The sequence below is a fragment of the Lissotriton vulgaris genome, chromosome 2_1 (assembly GCF_964263255.1).
Source record: "Lissotriton vulgaris chromosome 2_1, aLisVul1.2, whole genome shotgun sequence".
Taxonomy (NCBI): Eukaryota; Metazoa; Chordata; class Amphibia; order Caudata; family Salamandridae; genus Lissotriton; species Lissotriton vulgaris.
In genome coordinates, this window is record NC_141687.1 from 1,253,676,943 (window position 1) to 1,253,703,492 (window position 26,550).

Below are 26,550 nucleotides of genomic sequence, written 5' to 3' on the forward strand. Positions count from 1 at the left end.
TGTAGTCCCCCGCTCGGCGGCCGCTTGGTTGTGCTTGCGGCGGCGGGGGGACTACAGGGCAGGGCCAGTGGCAGCAAGGCGGCGTTCCCACAGAGATCCAAGAGGGCAGGTAACAGGGCGTTTTTCATCAAGCACCCACTCCGACGCTCGGAGTATGCAGATAGATAGATTTTTAAAAAAAGCTGTGGGAAGGCAATCTCCCAAGTCCCATTGTTGAGTAGTCTTTAAGGTATTATGCCCATGCTCACCACAAATGGGAGGAAACGAGTTTTAACCTAACTGCACCCCTTTCTCCCACAAACACACACACACACACATGCACGCAGTAACTCTCTCTTCTAACCACCTCCCCACATACAGTCTCTCTCTCTCTCTCTCTCTAACCCCAAATCTACCTACCTAAATAACAGAAGTTATACTGAAACTTGGCATTCCTCGTAATAACGCCCAAGTAAAGAAACAAAACTATTGGCATTCCTCGTAATAACGCCCAAGGAAAGAAACGAAACTATCAGCACTGGGAGGAGCTGACTGGAGAAACGAAGATATAAGTATCACATCTGGAAGGGCACAGTACGCTGCCCGCCTCTGAAGCACATCTGCGCATCACTCCCTTTGGTAAGTGTTTTTAGGTCGAGCGACCTATCGCATTGAGCGGGAGCGAAGATATATAGGGGCTTAAATAAGCTTTACCTAGACTGGGAGATTTGGTGCTGTGCCCGTGGCTTTTAGGTCAATGCGCAAGCGCATTGACCTAAAATGCGCGTGCAAATCATCAAATCGCCGTCTGTTCCCTCAGCCGCACTCCTTCCACACCTTTGAAGTGAAGCTTAGCTTCACTTCAAAGGCCCCTGCTGCTTAACACCCTTTCCCCACTCTGCCCCCTCCCCTGCCCGCCGTGTCGCATTTCTCCTCCCCCCCTTCTCTGCTTTCAATCCGTCTTGTTTCTCATTGTAATTCCGCACGGCTTGCCCAACTCTGTTAACATCTCTTTTTATTTTTGGCAACTCTGGCGCCACACTTAGGGTGCACCACTGCGCTCGCTTTTCCACTATTTGCTCCTCGTTGTCCTGCATTGTAACTTTAAGTATTAACTACATGGGCGCCGCGCTTAATATTTTAGCAGGCGCCCGGTTGTATATATTTTATGTGCTGCTTAACACCCTCTCCCCACTCCGCCCCCTCCCCTGCCCGTGTCGTGAAGTCTGCACCAATGGCTAGCACTAGGAGCCTCACCTACTCCTGCGCTCTTCCTGCTTGGGGTTTGCCAACCTAGGCGTCCGCAGGCTACAGCACCAATGCCCCGTTGGGTGCTTGGCCTGCCTTCTCAGCCTTCCATGGAGCGCGACGTCCAGGCCACCCCTGCAGCACGGTCCTCAATGGCCTCTAACTCACAGCAGGATGCTTGGGTTTTTTCGGGATGGCTTCCACCGTTGGTTGTGCAATGTACTCTTTGTTCTAAATTCCGGAAGAATTGAATCTGTCTTAGACACAAATACAGACACAAATTTAAATGTTATTGAAATAAGATCATCTTTTCTCTGTCACAAACCCTTATGGAACCCACAGGACCACCACACCCACCACCACTACATCCACCACCACATCCACCACAACCACCACCCCATCCACCACCACCGCATCCACCATCACCACATCCACCGCATCCACCACCACCTCATCCACCACCACATCCACCATCAACAACACATCCACCATCACATCCACCACCACCACCACATCCACCATCACCTCCACATCCACCATGACATCCACCGCCACATCCACCACATCCACCACATCCACCACCACCGTATCCACCACCACCATACCCACCACCACTACATCCACCACCACATCCACCACAACCACCACCCCATCCACCACCACCGCATCCACCATCACCACATCCACCGCATCCACCACCACTGCATCCACCACCACATCCACCATCAACAACACATCCACCATCACATCCACCACCACCACCACCACCACATCCACCATCACCTCCACATCCACCATGACATCCACCATGACATCCACTGCCACATCCACCACCACCACATCTACCACATCCACCACCACTGTATCCACCACCACCACCATACCCACCACCACTACATCCACCACCACATCCACCACAACCACCACCCCATCCACCACCATCACCACCGCATCCACCATAACCACATCCACCGCATCCACCACCACATCCACCATCAACACCACATCCACCATCACATCCACCATAACATCCACCACCACATCCACTACCACATCCACCATCACATCCACCATCCCCTCTACATCCACCATGACATCCACCATGACATCCACCGCCACATCCACAACCACATCCACCACCACCACATCCACCGCATCCACCACCACCACCACACCCACCACCACATCCACTACAACCACCACCCCATCCACCACCACCACATCCACCACATCCACCACATCCACCGCATCCACCACCACCACCACATCCACCGCATCCACCACCACATCCACCACCACATCCACCATCACCACCACATCCACCATCACATCCACCACCACATCCACCACCACATCCACCACCACCACATTCACCACCGCATCCACCACCACCACCACCACATCCACCATCACATCCACATCCATCATGACATCCACTGCCACATCCACCCCCGCATCTACCACCACATCCACCACCGCCACATCCACCACCACCACATCCACCACCGCCACATCCACCACCACATCCACCACCACCACCACATCCACCACATCCACCACAACCACCACATCCACCACCACATCCACCACCACATCCACCACTTCCACTGCATCCACCACCACCACATCCACCACCACCACCACCACATCCACCACTGCATTCACCACCACATCCACCACCACATCCACCACCTCATCCACCACCTCATCCACCACCTCATCCACCACCGCATCCACCACCACCACATCCACCACCACCACATCCACCACCACCGCATCCACCACCACACCCACCACCACATCCACTACAACCACCACCCCATCCACTACCACCGCATCCACCACCACCACCGCATCCACCACATTCACCGCATCCACCACCACCACATCCACCGCATCCACCACCACATCCACCACCACATCCACCATCACCATCACATCCACCATCACATCCACCACCACATCCTCCACCACATCCACCACCACATCCACCACCACATCCACCACCACATCCACCACCACCACATCCACCACCACTTCACCACTGCATCCACCACCACAACATCCACCATCACATCCACATCCACCATGACATCCACCGCCACATCCACCACCACATCCACCACCACCACATCCACCACCGCCACATCCACCACCACCACATCCATCACCGCCACATCCACCACCACATCCACCACCACCACATCCACCACCACCACCACATCCACTGCATCCACCACCACCACCACATCCACCACCATATCCACCACTTCCACCGCATCCACCACCACCACATCCACCGCATCCACCACCACCACATCCACCATCACCACCACATCCACCATCACCATCACATCCACCATCACATCCACCATCACATCCACCACCACATCAACAACCACATCCACCACCACCACATCCACCACCACTTCACCACTGCATCCACCACCACTACATCCACCATCACATCCACATCCACCATGACATCCACCGCCACATCCACCACCGCATCCACCACCGCATCCACCACCACATCCACCATGGCCACATCCACCACCACCACATCCACCACCGCCACATCCACCACCACATCCACCACCACCACATCCACCACCACCATCACATCCACCGCATCCACCACCACCACCACATCCACCACCACAACTTCCACCGCATCCACCACACCACATCCACCACCACATCCACCACCGCATCCACCACCACCACATCCACCACCACATCCACCACCTCATCCACCACTGCATCCACCACCACCACATCCACCACACCCACCACCATCACTTCCACCACCACATCCACCACCACTTTCACCACATCCACAACCACCACATCCACCACCACCACATCCACCACATCACCACCACATCCACCATCATCACCACATCCACCATCACATCCACCACCCCCACCACCACTACATCCACCATCACATCCACCATCACCTCCACTTCCACCATGACATCCACCGCCACATCTACCACCACATCCACCACATCCACCACCACCGCATTCACCACCACTGCATGCACCACCACCACACCCACCATCACCACCACCACATCCACCGCATCCACCACCACCGCATCCACCACCACATCCACATCCACCATCACCACCACATCCACCATCACCACCACATCCACCATCACCTCCACATCCACCATGACATCCACCGCCACATCCACCACCACCACATCCACCACCACCGCATCCACCACCACATCACGTGCACATCATCAAATCGCCATCTGTTCCCTCAGCCGCACTCCTCCCACACCTTTGAAGTGAAGCTTAGCTTCACTTCAAAGGCCCCTGCTGCTTCACACCCTCATCGCCGCTCTCCACGCTCGGACCCCTCCCTTGCCCGCCATGTCGCATTTCTCCTCCCCCCTCCCCACAGCAATGCCCTCCGTCTGGTTTTATTTTGTGATTATGAGTCACGATGACAGGCGCCCTGCCCGGCGGTGCGAGGCGTGATGCATCTGCCTATTACCACCCGAGCATCTTATCTGAATACTTTAAATCGTGTTCTTGAGCTGTGAGTGTAAAGTAAAGCGCCTCGAGGGAGGCTCTGGTCGCTAGTCCTGCTTGAAGGGGGATGGGCGAACAGCTCTTGCTCTTTATGTTGCGCAGCAAGAGCCTGAAATGCTTCCCGTGTGCTTTGAGGAAGGTTTGGTGATTTGCTGCATTTATATAGCGCCTTCTACCAGATGGTCTGAACGTATGTAATCCTCGGTTGGAGAGTGGTGTGCCTCCCAGGTGATATCATTTTCCTAATTCTACATGGAGATGCATGTAAAAAAGGCGACGACCAGCCACGTTTGCCCACGTCATACTATTGTCTGTCGATAGATCGACCCGTTGTCTGTCGTTGCAGTGAAATAAATTTGGTTCCATAGTACACATTTTTTGAAACAGCGGAACTTAAAACACACTACCCTCACACATTTATGACTACAGTGTCAAAGTCCATTTTTTTACAACGGTACAGCAGAATTGACATGGGAAAAATAGTTTTCTGTCTCAGATTGCACATTGCAAGGACTGTTACACAGGGAAACGCGTCTCTAAAAGTCACATGGCCTCTGTAATGTGATTGTACCGTTATGCACATTTAACACATTGCACCCTGGTCTTGGTTTAATCATTTTTTAAAAAAATAAAACATATAATAATGAAAAATTCAGTGGGATGAACCATACATGCAGGTAGAGCAGACTAGAACGTGCTATTTATCACCATTCGCAGCAACATGCTGACCTATATGATGGGAGGTATAGCGTTTCTAGGCACACATCCACCATGACATCCACCGCCACATCCACCACCGCATCCACCACCACATCCACCGCATTCACCACCACATCCACCACCACCATCACATCCACCATCACCTCCACATCCACCGCCACATCCACCACCACATCCACATCCACCACCACCACATCCACCACCACCACATCCACCACCACCGCATCCACCACCACCACCACCACAACACCCACCACCACTACATCCACCACCACATCCACTACAACCACCACCCCATCCACCACTACCACCACCACCGCATCCACCACCACCACCGCACCCACCATCACCACATCCACTGCATCCACCACCACCACATCCACCACCACATCCACCACCACATCCACTACCACATCCACATCCACCACCACATCCACCACCACTTTTTCACCACTTCCACCACCACTTCCACCACCACCACATCCACCACCACCAACACATTCACCGCATCCACCACCACAACCACATCCACCACATCCACCACTTCCACCACCACCTCATCCACCACCACCAGATGCACCACCACCACCACATCCACCACCACCACCACATCTACCACCACCACCACATCCACCACCACATCCACCACCACATCCACCACCGCATCCACCACCACCACCACATCCACCACCTCATCCACCACCTCATCCACCACCGCATCCACCACCACCACATCCACTACACCCACCACCATCAAATCCACCACCACATTCACCACCACTTTCACCACAAACACCACATCTACCACCCCCACATCCACCACCCCCACATCCACCACATCACCACCACATCCACCACCGCCACATCCACCACCACATCCACCCCCTCATCCACCACTATCACCACCACATCCACCATCAACACCACTACCACATCCACCACCACATCCACCACCACCATATCCCCCAGATCCACCACTACCACATCTATATGTGTGTGTGTGTGTGTGTGGCTCTGTGTGTGTGTAGGTGCACCCACCACCACCACATCCACCACATCCACCACCACCACATCCACCACCACATCCACCACAACCACCACCCCATTAACCACCACCACCGCATACACCATCACCGCATCCACAGCATCCACCACCACCACATCCACCATGACCACCACATCCACCATGACCACCACATCCACCATCACATCCACCACCACCACATCCACCATCACATCCACCATCACCTCCACATCCACCATGACATCCACCGCCACAGCCACCACCACATCCACCACCACCGCATCCACCACCACCGCATCCACCACCACCACCACACCCACCACCACTACATCCACCACCACTACATCCACCACAACCACCACCCCATCCACCACGACCACCGCATCCACCGCCACCACCGCATCCACCATCACCACATCCACCACATCCACCACCACTGCATCCACCACCACATCCACCATCACCACCACATCGTCCATCACCTCCACATCCACCATGACATCCACAGCCACATCCACCACCACCACATCCACCACCACCGCATCCACCACCACCGCATCCACCACTACCACCACACCCACCACCACTACATCCACCACCACATCCCCTACTACCACCACCACTGCATCCACCATCACCACATCCACCGCATCCACCACCACCACATCCACCACCACCACATCCACCACCACATCCACCATCACCACCACATCCACCACAACCAACACCACCCCATCCACCACCACCACCGCATCCACCACCACCAAATCCACCGCATCCACCACCACCACATCCACCGCATCCATTACCACCGCATCCACCACCACATCCACCACCACCACCACATCCACCATCACATCCACCACCACATCCACCACATCCACCACCACCGCATCCACCACCACCGCATCCACCACCACAGCATCCACCACCACCGCATCCACCACCACCACCACACCCACCACCACTACATCCACTACAACCACCACCCCATCCACCACTACCACTACCACCACATCCACCACCTCCACCAAATCCACCATCATCACATCCACCGCATCCACCACCACCACATCCACCACCACATCCACCATCACCACCACATCTACCCCATCCACCACCGGATCCACCACCACCACCGCATCCACCACCGCCACATCCACTGCTTCCACCACCACATCCACCATCACCACCACATCCACCATCACATCCACCACCACATCCATCACCACCACATCCACCACATACACCACCACCGCATCCACCACCACCGCATCCACCACCACCACACCCACCACCACCGCATCCACCACCACATCCACCATCGCCATCACATCCACCTCCACATCCACCACCACATCCACCACCACCACATTCCCCACATAAACCACCACCGCATCCACCACCACCGCATCCACCACCACCACACCCACCACCACTACATCCACCACCACATCCACTAATACCATCACCCCATCCACCACCACCTCCCCATCCACCACCACCACCACATCCACCACCACCACCCCATCCACCATCATCACATCCACCACCACATCTACTGCATCCACCACCACATCCACCATCACCACCACATCCACCCCATCCACCACCGAATCCACCAACACCACCGCATCCACCACCACCACATCCACCGCATCCACCACCACATCCACCATCACCACCACATCCACCATCACATCCACCACCACATCCACCACCACCACATCCACCACATACACCACCACCACATCCACCACCACCGCATCCACCACCACCACGCATCCACCACCACATCCACCACCACTATATCCACCACATAAACCACCACTGCATCCACCACCACCGCATCCACCACATAAACCACCACCGCATCCACCACCACCACACCCACCACCACTATATCCACCACCACATCCACTACAACCACCACCCCATCCACCACCACCACCCCATCCACCACCACCACCACATCCACCACCACCACCACATCCACCATCATCACATCCACCACCACATCCACCGCATTCCACCACCACATCCACCACCACATCCACTACCACCACATCCACCACATACACCACCACTGCATCCACCACCACCGCATCCACCACCACCACACCCACCACCACTGCATCCACCACCACACCCACCACCACCACCACATCCACCACCACATCCACCACCACATCCACCACCGCAGCCTCCACCACCACCACATCCACCACCTCATCCACCACCTCATCCAGCACCGCATCTACCACCACCACATCCACCATCACATCCACCACCACATCCACCACCACCACATCCACCACATACACCACCACCGCATCCACCACCACCGCATCCACCACCACCACACCCACCACCACCGCATCCACCACCACATCCACCATCACCATCACATCCACCGCCACATCCACCACCACATCCACCACCACCACATTGCCCACATAAACCACCACCGCATCCACCACCACCGCATCCACCACCACCACACCCACCACCACTACATCCACCACCATATCCACTACAACCACCACCCCATCCACCACCACCACCCCATCCACCACCACCACCACATCCACCACCACCACCACCACCACATCCACCATCATCACAATCACCACCACATCTACCGCATCCACCACCACATCCACCACCACATCCACCATTACCACCACATCCACCACCGCATCCACCACCACCACCGCATCCACCATCATCACATCCACCGCATCCACCACCACCACATCCACCACCACATCCACCATCACCACCACATCCACCCCATCCACCACCAAATCCACCAACACCACCGCATCCACCACCACCACATCCACTGCATCCACCACCACATCCACCATCACCACAACATCCACCATCCCATCCACCACCACATCCACCACCATCACATCCACCACATACACCACCACTGCATCCACCACCACCGCATTCACCACCACCACACCCACCACCACCGCATCCACCACCACATCCACCATCACCATCACATCCACCGCCACATCCACCACCACATCCACCACCACTATATCCACCACATAAACCACCACCGTATCCACCACCACCGCATCCACCACATAAACCACCACCGCATCCACCACCACCACACCCACCACCACTACATCCACCACCACATCCACTACAACCAACACCCCATCCAACACCACTGTCCCATCCACCACCACCACCACATCCACCACCACCACCACATCCACCATCATCACATCCACCACCACATCCACCGCATTCCACCACCACATCCACCACCACATCCACCACCACCACATCCACCACATACACCACCACTGCATCCACCACCACCGCATCCACCACCACCACACCCACCACCACTGCATCCACCACCACATCCACCACCACCACCACATCCACCACCACATCCACCACCACATCCACCACCGCATCCACCACCACCACCACCTCATCCACCACCTCATCCAGCACCGCATCCACCACCACCACATCCACCACACCCACCACCATCACTTCCACCACCACATCCACCACCACTTTCACCACAACCACCACATCCACCACCCCCACATCCACCACCCCCATTCCACCACATCACCACCACATCCACCACCCCCACATCCACCACCACATCCACCCCCTCATCCACCACTATCACCACCACATCCACCATCAACACCACTACTACATCCACCACCACATCCACCACCACCATATCCCCCAGATCCACCACTACCACATCTATATGTGTGTGTGTGTGTGGCTCTGTGTGTGTGTAGGTGCACCCACCACCACCACATCCACCACATCCACCACCACTACATCCACCACCACATCCACCACAACCACCACCCCATCCACCACCACCACCGCATCCACCATCACCACATCCACCGCATCCACCACCACCACATCCACCATCACCACCACATCCACCATCACATCCACCACCACCACATCCACCATCACATCCACCATCACCTCCACATCCACCATGACATCCACCGCCACATCCACCACCACATCCACCACCACCGCATCCACCACCACCGCATCCACCACCACCACCACACCCACCACCACTACATCCACCACCACTACATCCACCACAACCACCACCCCATCCACCACGACCACCGCATCCACCGCCACCACCGCATCCACCATCACCACATCCACCGCATCCACCACCACATCCACCATCACCACCACATCCTCCATCACCTCCACATCCACCATGACATCCACAGTCACATTCACCACCACCACATCCACCACCACCGCATCCACCACTACCGCATCCACCACTACCACCACACCCACCACCACTACATCAACCACCACATCCACTACTACCACCACCACTGCATTCACCATCACCACATCCACCGCATCCACCACCACCACATCCACCACCACCACATCCACCACCACATCCACCACATACACCACCACCACATCAACCACCACCGCATCCACCACCACCGCATCCACCACCACTGCATCCACCACCACCACCACACCCACCACCACTACATCCACTAAAACCACCACCCCATCCACCACTACCACCACCACCGCATCCACCACCACCACCGAATCCACCATTATCACATCCACCGCATCCACCACCACCATATCCACCACCACATCCACCATCACCACCACATCCACCCCAACCACCACCGCATCCACCACCACCACCGCATACACCACCACCACATCCACCGCATCCACCACCACATCCACCATCACCACCACATCCACCATCACATCCACCACCGTATCCACCACCACAACATATACCACCACCACATCCACCACCACATCCACCACATACACCACCACCACATCAACCACCACCGCATCCACCACCACCGCATCCACCACCACTGCATCCACCACCACCACCACACCCACCACCACTACATCCACTAAAACCACCACCCCATCCACCACTACCACCACCACCGCATCCACCACCACCACCGAATCCACCATTATCACATCCACCGCATCCACCACCACCATATCCACCACCACATCCACCATCACCACCACATCCACCCCAACCACCACCGCATCCACCACCACCACCCCATCCACCATCATCACGTCCACCGCATCCACCACCACCACATCCACCACCACATCCACCATCACCACCACATCCACCCCATCCACCACCGAATCCACCAACACCACCGCATCCACCACCACCACATCCACCGCATCCACCACCACATCCACCATCACCACCACATCCACCATCACATCCACCACCACATCCACCACCACCACATCCACCACATACACCACCACCACATCCACCACCACCGCATCCACCACCACCACGCATCCACCACCACATCCACCACCACTATATCCACCACATAAACCACCACTGCATCCACCACCACCGCATCCACCACATAAACCACCACCGCATCCACCACCACCACACCCACCACCACTATATCCACCACCACATCCACTACAACCACCACCCCATCCACCACCACCACCCCATCCACCACCACCACCACATCCACCACCACCACCACATCCACCATCATCACATCCACCACCACATCCACCGCATTCCACCACCACATCCACCACCACATCCACTACCACCACATCCACCACATACACCACCACTGCATCCACCACCACCGCATCCACCACCACCACACCCACCACCACTGCATCCACCACCACACCCACCACCACCACCACATCCACCACCACATCCACCACCACATCCACCACCGCAGCCTCCACCACCACCACATCCACCACCTCATCCACCACCTCATCCAGCACCGCATCTACCACCACCACATCCACCATCACATCCACCACCACATCCACCACCACCACATCCACCACATACACCACCACCGCATCCACCACCACCGCATCCACCACCACCACACCCACCACCACCGCATCCACCACCACATCCACCATCACCATCACATCCACCGCCACATCCACCACCACATCCACCACCACCACATTGCCCACATAAACCACCACCGCATCCACCACCACCGCATCCACCACCACCACACCCACCACCACTACATCCACCACCATATCCACTACAACCACCACCCCATCCACCACCACCACCCCATCCACCACCACCACCACATCCACCACCACCACCACCACCACATCCACCATCATCACAATCACCACCACATCTACCGCATCCACCACCACATCCACCATCACCACCACATCCACCACCGCATCCACCACCACCACCGCATCCACCATCATCACATCCACCGCATCCACCACCACCACATCCACCACCACATCCACCATCACCACCACATCCACCCCATCCACCACCGAATCCACCAACACCACCGCATCCACCACCACCACATCCACTGCATCCACCACCACATCCACCATCACCACAACATCCACCATCCCATCCACCACCACATCCACCACCATCACATCCACCACATACACCACCACTGCATCCACCACCACCGCATTCACCACCACCACACCCACCACCACCGCATCCACCACCACATCCACCATCACCATCACATCCACCGCCACATCCACCACCACATCCACCACCACTATATCCACCACATAAACCACCACCGTATCCACCACCACCGCATCCACCACATAAACCACCACCGCATCCACCACCACCACACCCACCACCACTACATCCACCACCACATCCACTACAACCAACACCCCATCCAACACCACTGCCCCATCCACCACCACCACCACATCCACCACCACCACCACATCCACCATCATCACATCCACCACCACATCCACCGCATTCCACCACCACATCCACCACCACATCCACCACCACCACATCCACCACATACACCACCACTGCATCCACCACCACCGCATCCACCACCACCACACCCACCACCACTGCATCCACCACCACATCCACCACCACCACCACATCCACCACCACATCCACCACCACATCCACCACCGCATCCACCACCACCACCACCTCATCCACCACCTCATCCAGCACCGCATCCACCACCACCACATCCACCACACCCACCACCATCACTTCCTCCACCACATCCACCACCACTTTCACCACAACCACCACATCCACCACCCCCACATCCACCACCCCCATTCCACCACATCACCACCACATCCACCACCCCCACATCCACCACCACATCCACCCCCTCATCCACCACTATCACCACCACATCCACCATCAACACCACTACTACATCCACCACCACATCCACCACCACCATATCCCCCAGATCCACCACTACCACATCTATATGTGTGTGTGTGTGTGTGTGTGGCTCTGTGTGTGTGTAGGTGCACCCACCACCACCACATCCACCACATCCACCACCACTACATCCACCACCACATCCACCACAACCACCACCCCATCCACCACCACCACCGCATCCACCATCACCACATCCACCGCATCCACCACCACCACATCCACCATCACCACCACATCCACCATCACATCCACCACCACCACATCCACCATCACATCCACCATCACCTCCACATCCACCATGACATCCACCGCCACATCCACCACCACATCCACCACCACCGCATCCACCACCACCGCATCCACCACCACCACCACACCCACCACCACTACATCCACCACCACTACATCCACCACAACCACCACCCCATCCACCACGACCACCGCATCCACCGCCACCACCGCATCCACCATCACCACATCCACCGCATCCACCACCACATCCACCATCACCACCACATCCTCCATCACCTCCACATCCACCATGACATCCACAGTCACATTCACCACCACCACATCCACCACCACCGCATCCACCACTACCGCATCCACCACTACCACCACACCCACCACCACTACATCAACCACCACATCCACTACTACCACCACCACTGCATTCACCATCACCACATCCACCGCATCCACCACCACCACATCCACCACCACCACATCCACCACCACATCCACCACATACACCACCACCACATCAACCACCACCGCATCCACCACCACCGCATCCACCACCACTGCATCCACCACCACCACCACACCCACCACCACTACATCCACTAAAACCACCACCCCATCCACCACTACCACCACCACCGCATCCACCACCACCACCGAATCCACCATTATCACATCCACCGCATCCACCACCACCATATCCACCACCACATCCACCATCACCACCACATCCACCCCAACCACCACCGCATCCACCACCACCACCGCATACACCACCACCACATCCACCGCATCCACCACCACATCCACCATCACCACCACATCCACCATCACATCCACCACCGTATCCACCACCACAACATATACCACCACCGCATCCACCACCACCGCATCCACCACCACATCCACCATCACCATCACATCCACCGCCACATCCACCACCACATCCGCCACCACGACATTCACCACATAAACCACCACCGCATCCACCACCACCGCATCCACCACCACCACCACACCCACCACCACTACATCCACCACCACATCACCTACAACCACCACCCCATCCACCACCACCCCCCCCATCCACCACCACCACCACTTCCACCACCACCACCACATCCACCATCATCACATCCACCACCACATCTACTGCATCCACCACCACATCCACCACCACATCCACCACCACATCCACCATCACCACCACATCCACCACCGCATCCACCACCACCACCGCATCCACCATCATCACATCCACCGCATCCACCACCACCACATCCTCCACCACATCCACCATTACCACCACATCCACCCCATCCACCACCAAATCCACCAACACCACCGCATCCACCACCACCACATCCACCGCATCCACCACCACATCCACCATCACCACCACATCCACCATCACATCCACCACCACATCCACCACCACCACATCCACCACATACACCACCACCGCATCCACCACCACCGCATCCACCACCACCACACCCACCACCACCGCATCCACCACCACATCCACCATCACCATCACATCCACCGCCACATCCACCACCACATCCACCACCACTATATCCACCACATAAACCACCACCGCATCCACCACCACCGCATCCACCACATAAACCACCACTGCATCCACCACCACCACACCCACCACCACTACATCCACCACCACATCCACTACAACCACCACCCTATCCACCACCACCACCCTATCCACCACCACCACCACATCCACCACCACCACCACATCCACAATCATCACATCCACCACCACATCCACCGCATTCCACCACCACATCCACCACCACATCCACCACCACCACATCTACCACCACCACATCCACCACCACCGCATCCACCACCACCACACCCACCACCACTGCATCCACCACCACATCCACCATCACCATCACATCCACCGCCACATCCACCACCACATCCACCATCACCACCACATCCACCACCACATACACCCCCTCATCCACCACCATAACCACCACATCCACCATCAACACCACTACCACATCCACCACCACATCCACCACCACCATATCCCCCAGATCCACCACTACCACATCTATATGTGTGTGTGTGTGTGTGGCTCTGTGTGTGTAGGTGAACCCACCACCACCACATCCACCACACCCACCACCACTACATCCACCACCACATCCACCACAACCACCACCCCATCCACCACCACCACCACATCCACCATCACCACATCCACCGCATCCACCACCACCACATCCACCATCACCACCACATTCACCACCACATCCACCATCACCACCACATCCACCACCGCATCCACCACCACCACCGCATCCACCATCATCACATCCACCGCATCCACCACCACTACATCCACAACCACATCCACCATCACCACCACATCCACCCCATCCACCACCGCATCCACCACCACCACCGCATCCCCCACCACCACATCCACCGCATCCACCACCACATCCACCATCACCACCACATGCACCATCACATCCACCACCACATCCACCACCACCACATCCACCACATACACCACCACCGTATCCACCACCACCGCATCCACCACCACATCCACCATCACCGTCACATCCACTGCCACATCTACCACCACATCCACCACAACCACATCCACCACATAAACCACCACCGCATCCATCACCACCACACCCACCACCACTACATCCACCACCACATCCACCACCACCACATCCACCACATACACCACCACCGCATCCACCACCACCACATCCACCACCACCACACCCACCACCACCGCATCCACCACCACATCCACCATCACATCCACTGCCACATCTACCACCACATCCACCACAACCACATCCACCACATAAACCACCACCGCATCCACCACCACTGCATCCACCACCACCCCATCCACCACCACCACCCCATCCACTACCACCACCACATCCACCACCACCACTGCATCCACCATCATCACATCCACCACCACATCCACCGCATCCGCCACCACATCCACCACCACATCCACCATCACCACCACATCCACCACCACATCCACCATCACCACCACATCCACCACCACATCCACCCCCTCATTCACCACCATCACCACCACATCCACTATCAACACCACTACCACATCCACCACCACATCCACCACCACCATATCCCCCAGATCCACCACTACCACATCTATATGTGTGTGTGTGTGTGTGTGTGTGTGTGTATGGCTCTTTGTGTGTGTAGGTGCACCCACCACCACCACATCTACCACACCCACCACCACTACATCCACCACCACATCCACCACAACCACCACCCCATCCACCACCACCACCGCATCCACCATCACCACATCCATCGCATCCACCACCACCACATCCACCATCACCACCACATCCACCATCACATCCACCACCACCACATCCACCATCACATCCACCATCACCTCCACATCCACCATGACATCCACCGCCACATCCACCACCACATCCACCACCACCACAACCACCACCACTGCATCCACCACCACTGCATCCACCACCACACCCACCACCACTACATCCACCACCACTACATCCACCACAACCACCACCCCATCCACCAGGACCACCGCATCCACTGTCAACACCGCATCCACCATCACCACATCCACTGCATCCACCACCACCGCATCCACCACCACATCCACCATCACCACCACATCCACCAATACCTCCACATCCACCATGACATCCACCGCCACATCCACCACCACCACTGCATCCACCACCACCGCATCCACCACTACCACCACACCCACCACCACTACATCCACCACCACATCCACCACATACACCACCACCGCATCCACCACCACCGCATCCACCACCACCACACCCACCACCACCGCATCCACCACCACATCCACCATCACCATCACATCCACCGCCACATCCACCACCACATCCACCACCACTATATCCACCACATAAACCACCACCGCATCCACCACCGCATCCACCACATAAACGATCACTGCATCCACCACCACCACACCCACCACCACTACATCCACCACCACATCCACTACAACCACCACCCTATCCACCACCACCACCCTATCCACCACCACCACCACATCCACCACCACCACCACATCCACAATCATCACATCCACCACCACATCCACCGCATTCCACCACCACATCCACCACCACATCCACCACCACCACATCTACCACCACCACATCCACCACCACCGCATCCACCACCACCACACCCACCACCACTGCATCCACCACCACATCCACCATCACCATCACATCCACCGCCACATCCACCACCACATCCACCACCACATCCACCATCACCACCACATCCACCACCACATACACCCCCTCATCCACCACCATAACCACCACATCCACCATCAACACCACTACCACATCCACCACCACATCCACCACCACCATATCCCCCAGATCCACCACTACCACATCTATATGTGTGTGTGTGTGTGTGGCTCTGTGTGTGTAGGTGCACCCACCACCACCACACCCACCACCACTACATCCACCACCACATCCACCACAACCACCACCCCATCCACCACCACCACCGCATCCACCATCACCACATCCACCGCATCCACCACCACCACATCCACCATCACCACCACATTCACCACCACATCCACCATCACCACCACATCCACCACCGCATCCACCACCACCACCGCATCCACCATCATCACATCCACCGCATCCACCACCACTACATCCACAACCACATCCACCATCACCACCACATCCACCCCATCCACCACCGCATCCACCACCACCACCGCATCCCCCACCACCACATCCACTGCATCCACCACCACATCCACCATCACCACCACATGCACCATCACATCCACCACCACATCCACCACCACCACATCCACCACATACACCACCACCATATCCACCACCACCGCATCCACCACCACCACACCCACCACCACCGCATCCACCACCACATCCACCATCACCATCACATCCACTGCCACATCTACCACCACATCCACCACAACCACATCCACCACATAAACCACCACCGCATCCATCACCACCACACCCACCACCACTACATCCACCACCACATCCACCACCACCACATCCACCACATACACCACCACCGCATCCACCACCACCACATCCACCACCACCACACCCACCACCACCGCATCCACCACCACATCCACCATCACATCCACTGCCACATCTACCACCACATCCACCACAACCACATCCACCACATAAACCACCACCGCATCCACCACCACTGCATCCACCACCACCCCATCCACCACCACCACCCCATCCACTACCACCACCACATCCACCACCACCACTGCATCCACCATCATCACATCCACCACCACATCCACCGCATCCGCCACCACATCCACCACCACATCCACCATCACCACCACATCCACCACCACATCCACCATCACCACCACATCCACCACCACATCCACCCCCTCATTCACCACCATCACCACCACATCCACCATCAACACCACTACCACATCCACCACCACCATATCCCCCAGATCCACCACTACCACATCTATATGTGTGTGTGTGTGTGTGTGTGTATGGCTCTCTGTGTGTGTAGGTGCACCCACCACCACCACATCCACCACACCCACCACCACTACATCCACCACCACATCCACCACAACCACCACCCCATCCACCACCACCGCATCCACCATCACCACATCCACCGCATCCACCACCACCACATCCACCATCACCACCACATCCACCATCACATCCACCACCACCACATCCACCATCACATCCACCATCAACTCCACATCCACCATGACATCCACCGCCACATCCACCACCACATCCACCACCACCACAACCACCACCACCGCATCCAACACCACTGCATCCACCACCACACCCACCACCACTACATCCACCACCACTACATCCACCACAACCACCACCCCATCCACCAGGACCACCGCATCCACTGTCAACACCGCATCCACCATCACCACATCCACTGCATCCACCATCACCGCATCCACCACCACATCCACCATCACCACCACATCCACCAATACCTCCACATCCACCATGACATCAACCGCCACATCCACCACCACCACCGCATCCACCACCACCGCATCCACCACTACCACCACACCCACCACCACTACATCCACCACCACATCCACTACTACCACCACCACCGCATCCACCATCACCACATCCACTGCATCCACCACCACCACATCCACCACCACCACATCCACCACCACCACATCCACCACCACATCCACCACCACAACCACCATCACCACCACATCCACCACAACCACCACCACCACAATATCCCCCAGATCCACCACTACCACATCTATATGTGTGTGTGTGTGTGTGTGTGTGTGTGTGTGGCTCTGTGTGTGTGTAGGTGCACCCACCACCACCACATCCACCACCACATCCACCACAACCACCACCCCATCCACCACCACCACCGCATCCACCACCACCACATCCACCATCACCACCACATCCACCATCACATCCACCTCCACCACATCCACCATCACATCCACCATCACCTCCACATCCACCATGACATCCACCGCCACATTCACCACCACATCCACCACCACCACATCCACCACCACGGCATCCACCACCACCGCATCCACCACCCCCACCATACCCACCACCACTACATCCACTACCACTACATCCACTACAACCCCCACCCCATCCACCATGACCACCGCATCCACCGCCACCACCGCATCCACCATCACTACATCCACCGCATCCACCACCACCGCATCCACCACCACATCCACCATCACCACCACATCCACCATCACTTCCACGTCCACCATGACATCCACCGCCACATCCACCACCACCACTGCATCCACCACCACCGCATCCACCACTACCACCACACCCACCACCACTACATCCACCACCACATCCACTACTACCACCACCACCGCATCCACCATCACCACATCCACTGCATCCACCACCACCACATCCACCACCACCACATCCACCACCACATCCACCACCACATCCACCATCACCACCACATCCACCACAACCACCACCACCCCATCCACCACCACCACCGCATCCAAAACCACCACATCCACCGCATCCACTACCACTGCATCCACCACCACATCCACCATCACCACCACATCCACCATCACATCCACCACCACCACCACATCCACCATCACATCCACCACCACATCCACCACATCCAACACCACTGCATCCACCACCACCGCATCCACCACCACCACCACACCCACCACCACTACATCAACTACAACCACCACTGCATCCACCATCATCACATCCACCGCATCCACCACCACCACATCCACCACCACATCCACCATCACCACCACATCCACCCCATTAACCACCGCATCTACCACCACCACCGCATCCACCACCACCACATCCACCACCACATCCATCACCACCACATCCACCATCACATCCACCACCACATCCACCACCACCACATCCACCACCACCACATCCACCACCACATCCACCACCACATCCACCATCACCACCACATCCACCACAACCACCACCACCCCATCCATCACCACCACCACATCCACCACCACCACATCCACCACCACTGCATCCACCACCACTGCATCCACCACCACATCCACCATCACCACCACATCCACCATCACATCCACCACCACATACACCACCACTGCATCCACCACCACCACATCCACCGCATCCACCACCACATCCACCATCACCACCACATCCACCATCACATCCACCACCACATCCACCACCACATCCACCATCACCACCACATCCACCACCACATCCACCCCCTCACCCACCACCATCACCACCACATTCACCATCAACACCACTACCACATTCACCACCACATCCACCACCACCATATCCCCCAGATCCACCACTACCACATCTATATGTGTGTGTGTGTGTGTGTGTGTGTGGCTCTGTGTGTGTGTAGGTGCACCCACCACCACCACATCCACCACACCCACCACCACTACATCCACCACCACATCCACCACAACCACCACCCCATCCACCACCACCACCGCATCCACCACCACCACATCCACCATCACCACCACATCCACCATCACATCCACCTCCACCACATCCACCATCACATCCACCATCACCTCCACATCCACCATGACATCCACCGCCACATCCACCACCACATCCACCACCACCACATCCACCACCACCGCATCCACCACCACCGCATCCACCACCACCACCATACCCACCACCACTACATCCACCACCACTACATCCACTACAACCACCACCCCATCCACCACGACCACCGCATCCACCGCCACCACCGCATCCACCATCACTACATCCACCGCATCCACCACCACATCCACCATCACCACCACATCCACCATCACTTCCACGTCCACCATGACATCCACCGCCACATCCACCACCACCACCGCATCCACCACCACCACATCCACCACTACCACCACACCCACCACCACTACATCCACCACCACATCCACTACTACCACCACCACCGCATCCACCATCACCACATCCACTGCATCCACCACCACCACATCCACCACCACCACATCCACCACCACATCCACCACCACATCCACCATCACCACCACATCCACCACAACCACCACCACCCCATCCACCACCACCACCGCATCCAAAACCACCACATTCACCGCATCCACTACCACTGCATCCACCACCACATCCACCATCACCACCACATCCACCATCACATCCACCACCACCACCACATCCACCATCACATCCACCACCACATCCACCACATCCAACACCACCGCATCCACCACCACCGTATCCACCACCACCGCATCCACCACCACCACCACACCCACCACCACTACATCAACTACAACCACCACCCCATCCACCACTACCACCACCACTGCATCCACCATCATCACATCCACCGCATCCACCACAACCACATCCACCACCACATCCACCATCACCACCACATCCACCCCATCCGCCACCGCATCTACCACCACCACCGCATCCACCACCACCACATCCACCACCACATCCATCACCACAACATCAACCATCACATCCACCACCACATCCACCACCACCACATCCACCACATACACCACCACCGCATCCACCACCATCACATCCACCACCACCACACCCTCCACCACCGCATCCACCACCACATCCACCATCACCATCACATCCACCGCCACATCCACCACCACATCCACCACCACCACATCCACCACATAAACCACCACTGCATCCACCACCACCGCATCCACCACCACCACCACACCCACCACCACTACATCCACCACCACATCCACTACAACCACCACCCCATCCACCACCACCACCCCATCCACCACCACCACCACATCCACCACCACCACCGTATCCACCATCATCACATCCACCACCACATCCACCGCATCCACCACCACATCCACCACCACATCCACCATCACCACCACATCCACCACCACATCCACCACCACCACCGCATCCACCATCATCACATCCACCGCATCAACCACCACCACATCCACCACCACATCCACCATCACCACCACATCCACCCCATCCACCTCCGCATCCACCACCACCACCGCATCCACCACCACCCCATCCACCGCATCCACCACCACATCCACCATCACCACCACATCCACCATCACATCCACCAACACATCCACCACCACCACATCCACCACATACACCACCACCGCATCCACCACCACCGCATCCACCACCACTGCATCCACCACCACCACACCCACCACCACCGCATCCACCACATAAACCACCACTGCATCTACCACCACCACCACACCCACCACCACTACATCCACCACCACATCCACTACAACCATGACCCCATCCACCACCACCAGCCCATCCACCACCACCACCACATCCACCACCACCACCACATCCACCATCATCACATCCACTACCACATTCACCGCATCCACCATCACATCCATCACCACATCCACCATCACCACCACATCCACCACCACATCCACCATCACCACCACATCCACCGCCACATCCACCACCACATCCACCACCGCCACATCCACCACCGCCACATGCACCACCACATCCACCATCACCACCACATCCACCATCACCACCACATCCACCATCACCACCACATCCACCATCACATCCACTACCACTACATCCACCATCACCTCCACATCCACCATGATATCCACCACAACCACCACCCCATTCACCACCACCACCGCATCCACCACCACCACATCCACCACATCCACCACCACCGCATCCACCGCATCCACCACCACATCCACCATCACCACCACATCCACCATCACATCCACCACCACCACATACACCACCTCATCCACCACCGCATCCACCACCACCACATCCACCACACCCACAACCATCACTTCCACCACCACATCCACCACCACTTTCACCACATCCACAACCACCACATCCACCACCACCACATCCACCACACCACCACATCCACCACCTCCACATCCACCACCACCACCACATCCACCACCACATCCACCACCATCACCACTACCATCACCACCATCAACACCACTACCACATCCACTACCACATCCACCACCACCATATCCCCCAGATCCACCACTACCACATCTATATGTGTGTGTGTGTGTGTGTGGCTTTGTGTGTGTGTAGGTGCACCCACCACCACCACATCCACCACACCCACCACGACTACATCCACAACCACCACCCCATCCACCAGCACCACCGTATCCACCACCACCACCGCATCCACCATCACCACATCCACCATCACCACCACATGCACCATCACATCCACCACCACATCCACCACCACCACATCCACCACATACACCACCACCGTATCCACCACCACCGCATCTACCACCACCACACCCACCACCACCGCATCCACCACCACATCCACCATCACCATCACATCCACTGCCACATCTACCACCACATCCACCACAACCACATCCACCACATAAACCACCACCTCATCCACCACCACCACACCCACCACCACTACATCCACCACCACATCCACCACCACCACATCCACCACATACACCACCACCGCATCCACCACCACCACATCCACCACCACCACACCCACCACCACCGCATCCACCACCACATCCACCATCACATCCACTGCCACATCTACCACCACATCCACCACAACCACATCCACCACATAAACCACCACCGCATCCACCACCACCGCATCCACCACCACCCCATCCACCACCACCACCCCATCCACTACCACCACCACATCCACCACCACCACTGCATCCACCATCATCACATCCACCACCACATCCACCGCATCCGCCACCACATCCACCACCATATCCACCATCACCACCACATCCACCACCACATCCACCATCACCACCACATCCACCACCACATCCACCCCCTCATTCACCACCATCACCACCACATCCACCATCAACACCACTACCACATCCACCACCACATCCACCACCACCATATCCCCCAGATCCACCACTACCACATCTATATGTGTGTGTGTGTGTGTGTGTGTATGGCTCTTTGTGTGTGTAGGTGCACCCACCACCACCACATTCACCACACCAACCACCACTACATCCACCACCACATCCACCACAACCACCACCCCATCCACCACCACCACCGCATCCACCATCACCACATCCACCGCATCCACCACCACCACATCCACCATCACCACCACATCCACCATCACATCCACCACCACCACATCCACCATCACATCCACCATCACCTCCACATCCACCATGACATCCACCGCCACATCCACCACCACATCCACAACCACCACAACCACCACCACCGCATCCACCACTACCACCACACCCACCACCACTACATCCACCACCACATCCACTACTACCACCACCACCGCATCCACCATCACCACATCCACTGCATCCACCACCACCACATCCACCACCACCACATCCACCACCACCACATCCACCACCACATCCACCATCACCACCACATCCACCACAACCACCACCACCACCATATCCCCCAGATCCACCACTACCACATCTATATGTGTGTGTGTGTGTGTGTGTGTGTGTGTGTGTGGCTCTGTGTGTGTGTAGGTGCACCCACCACCACCACATCCACCACCACACCCACCACAACCACCACCCCATCCACCACCACCACCGCATCCACCACCACCACATCCACCATCACCACCACATCCACCATCACATCCACCTCCACCACATCCACCATCACATCCACCATCACCTCCACATCCACCATGACATCCACCGCCACATCCACCACCACATCCACCACCACCACATCCACCACCA

At 57.1% G+C, this 26,550-nt stretch overlaps 1 long non-coding RNA gene across 1 annotated transcript in view; it reads left to right on the forward strand.

The window, feature by feature from the left end:
- Window positions 1-554: 554 nt before the first annotated feature.
- LOC147732453 (uncharacterized) overlaps window positions 555-26,550 on the forward strand; it is a 126,407-nt gene continuing 100,411 nt past the window's right edge. The window contains exon 1 of the long non-coding RNA XR_015308662.1: window positions 555-618. This is a non-coding gene — a long non-coding RNA (uncharacterized LOC147732453). The remainder of the gene's footprint in view (window positions 619-26,550) is intronic.